This window comes from Tachyglossus aculeatus, unplaced genomic scaffold (assembly GCF_015852505.1).
Source record: "Tachyglossus aculeatus isolate mTacAcu1 unplaced genomic scaffold, mTacAcu1.pri SUPER_6_unloc_5, whole genome shotgun sequence".
In the NCBI taxonomy this organism is placed as follows: Eukaryota; Metazoa; Chordata; class Mammalia; order Monotremata; family Tachyglossidae; genus Tachyglossus; species Tachyglossus aculeatus.
This window is the reverse complement of record NW_024044840.1, coordinates 1,839,072-1,845,071: the sequence shown is the minus strand read 5'-3', so window position 1 is coordinate 1,845,071 and position 6,000 is coordinate 1,839,072.

Sequence of the window (6,000 nt, the reverse complement as noted above, 5' to 3'; positions counted from 1 at the left end):
CTGTGAGCCCCATGTGGGACAGGGACTGCTATCCAACCTGCTTAGCTTGTATCTCCCCCGCATAGAATAGTGCTTGACTATTAGTAGTAATAATATTACTACTAGTATTAGTAGTAAGCATTTAACAAATATCATCATTATTACTACTAATAATTAGCACCATTCTTAATACCCAGGTAGATTCAAAATCATGATATCAGATATGGTCCTTCTCCCCAGTGGGACCTAAAAACTAAGATATAGGGAGAGTAGTTATTTCATTTTTAATTTTAAAGATGAGAAAAAGGAAAGCATCGAGAAATTTAAATAACTTTCCCAAAGTCCCCCCAGCAGGCCAGTGGCAGAGCTGGGATTAGAATGCAAGTCTCCTAACTCCCAGGCCCGTGCACTCTACCTCCCAAGTAGAGAGCCAGTTGGGGTTGTGTGGCCTGTTTTGAAAGATAATTAATGGCTAGAAAAATCCATTTGAGTCTCACATTGACCAGGGGCAGGACCAAACATTAAGCCCCAAACTAACATTAATGGACACCATTCGTAGAAGTTAAGTTCACTGTTCCTTGCTGCCACTAATTACATAGTTGTCTTTAGAATTAGAAGAAGTTGTTACTTCTGCTGAAATCCACATTCTAAAAATCCCACCTCTGGCATCCCAGTCATTTGCTTTCCCACATAAAAGAAAGGATTTCAAATGTTTCAGCCCCCAGACAAGACCTCTCCACCTGGCTGTCACTCCTCAATGGGGTACCGCAAAGGACATTTAAGTTCACGAAGTCTGGAAGGGAGGGAGAGAGTAGGGGGATAAAAAGGATAAGAGCACAAAGACCCTAACAATCCTGGGCAGCTGACCTTAATCAGATGGCCCCCTGGATCAATCAGAAGGCTCATATTAGAATATGTTCTATTATTTAAAAAGTGAATTATCCCCAACCTAACAATCATCCAGATTTTCCTGTGCTAAATTGTGACAAAGATTCCCTGACACTTTTGTAACCTTCTATCAGGCTTATCCCTTTCTGGCTTGGCCACTGGGGATCTGAGGTGATACCACCTTGTGGGCAGAGATTGTGTCTACCAACTTTATTGTATTGTACATTCTAAGTGCTTGAGAATCAGTTGGTACAGACATAGCTAAAAGGCAGTGTGGTTCAGTGGAAAAGCAGCGTGGCTCAGTGGAAAGAGCATGGGCTTTGGAGTCAGTGGTCATAGGTTCAAATCCTGGCTCCGCCAATTGTCAGCTATGTGACTTTGGTCAAGTCACTTAATTTATCTGTGCCTCAGTTCCCTCATCTGTAAAATGGGGATTGACTGTTAGTCCCCCGTGGGACAACATGATCACCTTGTAACCTCCCCAGAGCTTAGAACAGTGCTTTGCACATAGTAAGTGCTTAATAAATGCCATAAAAAAGAATATGACTGAAACTCATTACAAATTTGAATTCATATGAAGAACTACCAAAGCAGTAGCTGTAGGGTGGCAGACACATGCAATGTCATCACATGCTTTACACCTGATGTGGTGAAAGGTAATCAATCAATCAATCAATCATATTTATTGAGCACTTACTCTGTGCAGAGCACTGTACTAAGCGCTTGGGAAGTACAAGTTGGCAACAAATAGCGACAGTCCCTACCCAACAGTGGGCTATACACACCATTTTATAGAAGTCCCCTCATACAACCCAAGAATGTGTCACCCAAGGGACTCTGCTCCCAATTCAACATGCTCCGGAGTCATTATGTTCGCCTTTCAGGTCTGTGTGAATATGGGGATGCCACTTAATAATAACTGTGATATTTGTTAAGTACTTATTATGTGCAAATGCACGGTACTAAACACTTGGGAAGATGCAAGGTAATCAGATTGGATATAGTCCCTGTCCTCCATAAGGCTCATCATCTAAGTAGAAGTGAGAACGGGTATTGAATCCCGATTTTACAGAGGGGGGGAAAAGAGGCCCAGAGAAGTTAAGTGACTTGTCCAAGATGACACAGCAGATAAAGAGACAGAGTCAAGGTTAGAATCCAGGTCCTCTGGTTCACAGGATCATATTCTTTCCACTATGCTACAGTATTTCTGAAATGTAAGACTCAGCAAGTGCTGGGGGCTAACAATAAAAATAACAAAATGTACCAGATAGAAAGGCATCAGCGGGACAGACCAGCCCAAAACTGGACTGTTTGATTTAAATTGGATGATTCCCACCCCAACTGAACTTTGATGAAAAGGTTTTTTCAGAGTTCTAGTAATGAGACAAGCAATAAAACTTGAAATCAGGAAGAATTTCTCTAATGTATGAATGAGACTCTAATGTTGCTGCCTCCTTTGTTTGCAAAAAAAAAATTCATTTACTTACCACATAAAATCACTTTTCAGCTCCATAACTTGCCCATGATATTTTTCACCTCTACATTTCTCAGAGTATAAATTGAAGGGGGTGAAGCTAGTATAAAACACTGCCTTATCCATGGGGTAGGTGGCTTCAGGTCGTGCATACATGAATATACAGGGCAAAAAGAAGAAGATGACAACGGTGATGTGGGAGGAGCAGGTGGAGAGAGCTTTGCACTTCCCTGCCAAGCTGTGATTTATTGGCAAGTGCAAGATGACAACATTAGAAATAACCAATATAACAAAAGTTAACATGGCAATCAGCCCTCCATTGGATGCAACAAAATTCCAAACGCGTAGGTGTCTCAACAGGCAAATTTGATCATCATCATCATCATCAATCATATTTATTGAGCGCTTATTATGTGCAGAGCACTGTACTAAGCGCTTGGGAAGTCCAAATTGGCAACATATAGAGACAGTCCCTACCCAACAGTGGGCTCACAGTCTAAAAGGGGGAGACAGAGAACAAAACCAAGCATACTAACAACATAAAATGAATAGAATAGATATGTACAAATAAAATAAATAAATAAATAGAGTAATAAATATGTACAAACATATATACAGGTTCTGTGGGGAAGGGAAGGAGGTAAGATGGGGGGATGGAGAGGGGGACGAAGGGGGAGAGGAAGGAAGGGGATCAGTCTGGGAAGGCCTCCTGGAGGAGGTGAGCTCTCAGCAGGGCCTTGAAGGGAGGAAGAGAGCTGGCTTGGCGGATGGGCAGAGGGAGGGCATTCCAGGCCCGGAGGATGACGTGGGCCGGGGGTCGATGGCGGGACAGGCGAGAGCGAGGTACGGTGAGGAGATTAGCGGTGGAGGAGTCGGAGGGTGCGGGCTGGGCTGTAGAAGGAGAGAAGGGAGGTGAGGTAGGAGGGGGCGAGGTGATGGAGAGCCTTGAAGTCCAGGGTGAGGAGTTTCTGCCTGATGCGCAGATTGATTGGTAGCCACTGGAGATTTTTGAGGAGGGGAGTGATATGCCCCGAGCGTTTCTGGACAAAGATAATCCGGGCAGCAGCATGAAGTATGGATTGAAGTGGAGAGAGACACGAGATGGGAGATCAGAGAGAAGGCTGATGCAGTAGTCCAGACGGGATAGGATGAGAGCTTGAATGAGCAGGGTAGCGGTCTGGATGGAGAGGAAAGGGCGGATCTTGGCAATGTTGTGGAGCTGAGACCGGCAGGTTTTGGTGACGGCTTGGATGTGAGGGGTGAATGAGAGAGCAGAGTCGAGGATGACACCAAGGTTGCGGGCTTGTGAGACGGGAAGGATGGTAGTGCCATCAACAGAGATGGGAAAGTCAGGGAGAGGACAAGGTTTGGGAGGGAAGACAAGGAGTTCAGTCTTCGACATGTTTGAGCTTTAGGTGGTGGGCAGACATCCAAATGGAGATGTCCTGAAGGCAGGAGGAGATGCGAGCCTGAGAGAGGGGGAGAGAGCAGGGGCAGAGATGTAGATCTGGGTGTCATCAGCGTAGAGATGATAGTTGAAGCCGTGGGAGCGAATGAGGTCACCAAGGGACTGCGTGTAGATTGAGAACAGAAGGGGACCAAACACTGAACCTTGGGGACCCCCCACAGTAACGGGATGGGAGCGGGAGGAGGAGCCTGCCAAAGAGACCGAGAATGAACGACCGGAGAGATAAGAGGAGAACCAGGAGAGGACGGAGTCTGTGAAGCCAAGGTCAGATAGCGTGTTGAGGAGAAGGGGGTGGTCCACAGTGTCAAAGGCAGCTGAGAGGTCGAGGAGGATTAGGACAGAGTATGAGCCAGTTGGATTTGGCAAGCAGGAGGTCATTGGTGACCTTTGAGAGGGCAGTTTCCGTGGAATGTAGGGGACAGAAGCCAGACTGGAGGGGGTCGAGGAGAGAGTTGTTGTTGAGGAATTCTAGGCAGCAAGTGTAGACACCTCGTTCAAGGAGTTTGGAAAGGAATGGTAGGAGGAATATGGGGCGATAACTAGAAGGTGAGGTGGGGTCAAGACAGGGCTTTTTTTAGGATGGGAGAGACATGGGCATGCTTGAAGGAAGAGGGGAAGGAACCAGTGGAGAGTGAGCAGTTGAAGATGGAAGTTAAGGAGGGGAGAAGGGATGGAGCGAGAGATTTCATGAGATGAGACGGGAATGGGGTCAGAAGCACAGGTGGCCGGAGTAGCACTTGAGAGGAGGGAGGAGAGCTCCTCTGAGGATACTGCTGGGAAGGATGGGAGAGTAGCAGAGAGTGTTGAGAGCCGGGGGGATGGAGAAAGGGGGGAAGAGACTTTGGCGAGGTCGGACCTGATGGATTTAATTTTGTTAATGAAGTAGGAGGCCAGATCGTTGGGGGTGAGGGAAGGAGGAGGGGGAGGGCCTGAGAAGGGAGTTGAGTGTACGGAAGAGCTGGCGGGGGTGATGGGCATGGGTGTCAATAAGGGAGGAGAAATAGTTTTGTCTGGCAGAAGAGAGGGAAACATGTCACACATAAAATCGTCCATGACATTGGGGCTGCGGAACGGTAAGTGGAACGTGACAACAATCTGTACTATTGAAAGGAGGAAACCACTTGTCCAAGCCAACCCCATGAACAAACAACACAAACGGTGATTAATAATGGTCACATAATGAAGGGGTTTACAGATGGCCATGTAACGGTTGTATGCCATCACTATGGGGATGATGATTTTGGAACACCCCAAGAAGTGTGCAACAAAGAGTTGGGTTTTGCAGCTGTAGAAGGAGTTGGTTTTCCTGTCATGGAGAAAGTCTGTAAGCATTTTGGGACAATAGAAGAGGAATAACAGGCATCAGTTAAATCCAAGAAGACAAGGAAGAAATACATGGGAGAACCTACAATAGAACTGGCCATTATGGTTACCATGATGAGAAGGTTGCCTACTACAATCACAATATATATTCTTAATAAGGTGATAAAGATTATCTTCTGTGACTCCAAATTCTGTGTAAGGCCCAGTAAAATAAATTCACTCTAATTTCTATTTTCCATCTATACTGGATAGGTAGTGAATTCCAAAATCCTGGATTACCTGCAAAAATAATAACAAGTATGAATGACAACAGCTCTAATTTGTAAAGTACCAAACTTTGAATGAGCACTAAAACAGTTGGCTGGTATTAATATTTTGGGTTTTTTCTGGGTGAAGTATAAATTGTCAGATGTTACAGTACCCATTTCACTGGAAGAGGGGCTGTGAAAATTACTGCCAGGACTTGGATCCAAGTTCATGGGCTAAAAATCTAGTGCGCTTTCCATCCAACAACACCACTGCCTCCCTTCAAAAAAGCTAACAAAGTTTTTTAGTCAATTTCCAAATGGTGAAAACTCTCCACCAACCAAACAATTCTACATACCTTTTCACTCCATATCTTTCTGATATTTGATGAGTTTGCTGGAAACATCTCTGGATTCTACTTTGACAAGGAGTTAGCAGCCCTGACAGCACAAGCCCCAAAGGTTCAAATCCTGAAAAAAAAACTCTGATAGCAAGGTATCATTAGAAACAAAATTTAAATTGCCCCAACGCAAGGCTACTAAACTTCTTCAATTTAGGCCCATTATTGTTCAATGCCTCTGTTACTGCTAGATGGTTGTAAATAAAAGTAGAAAACTATCCC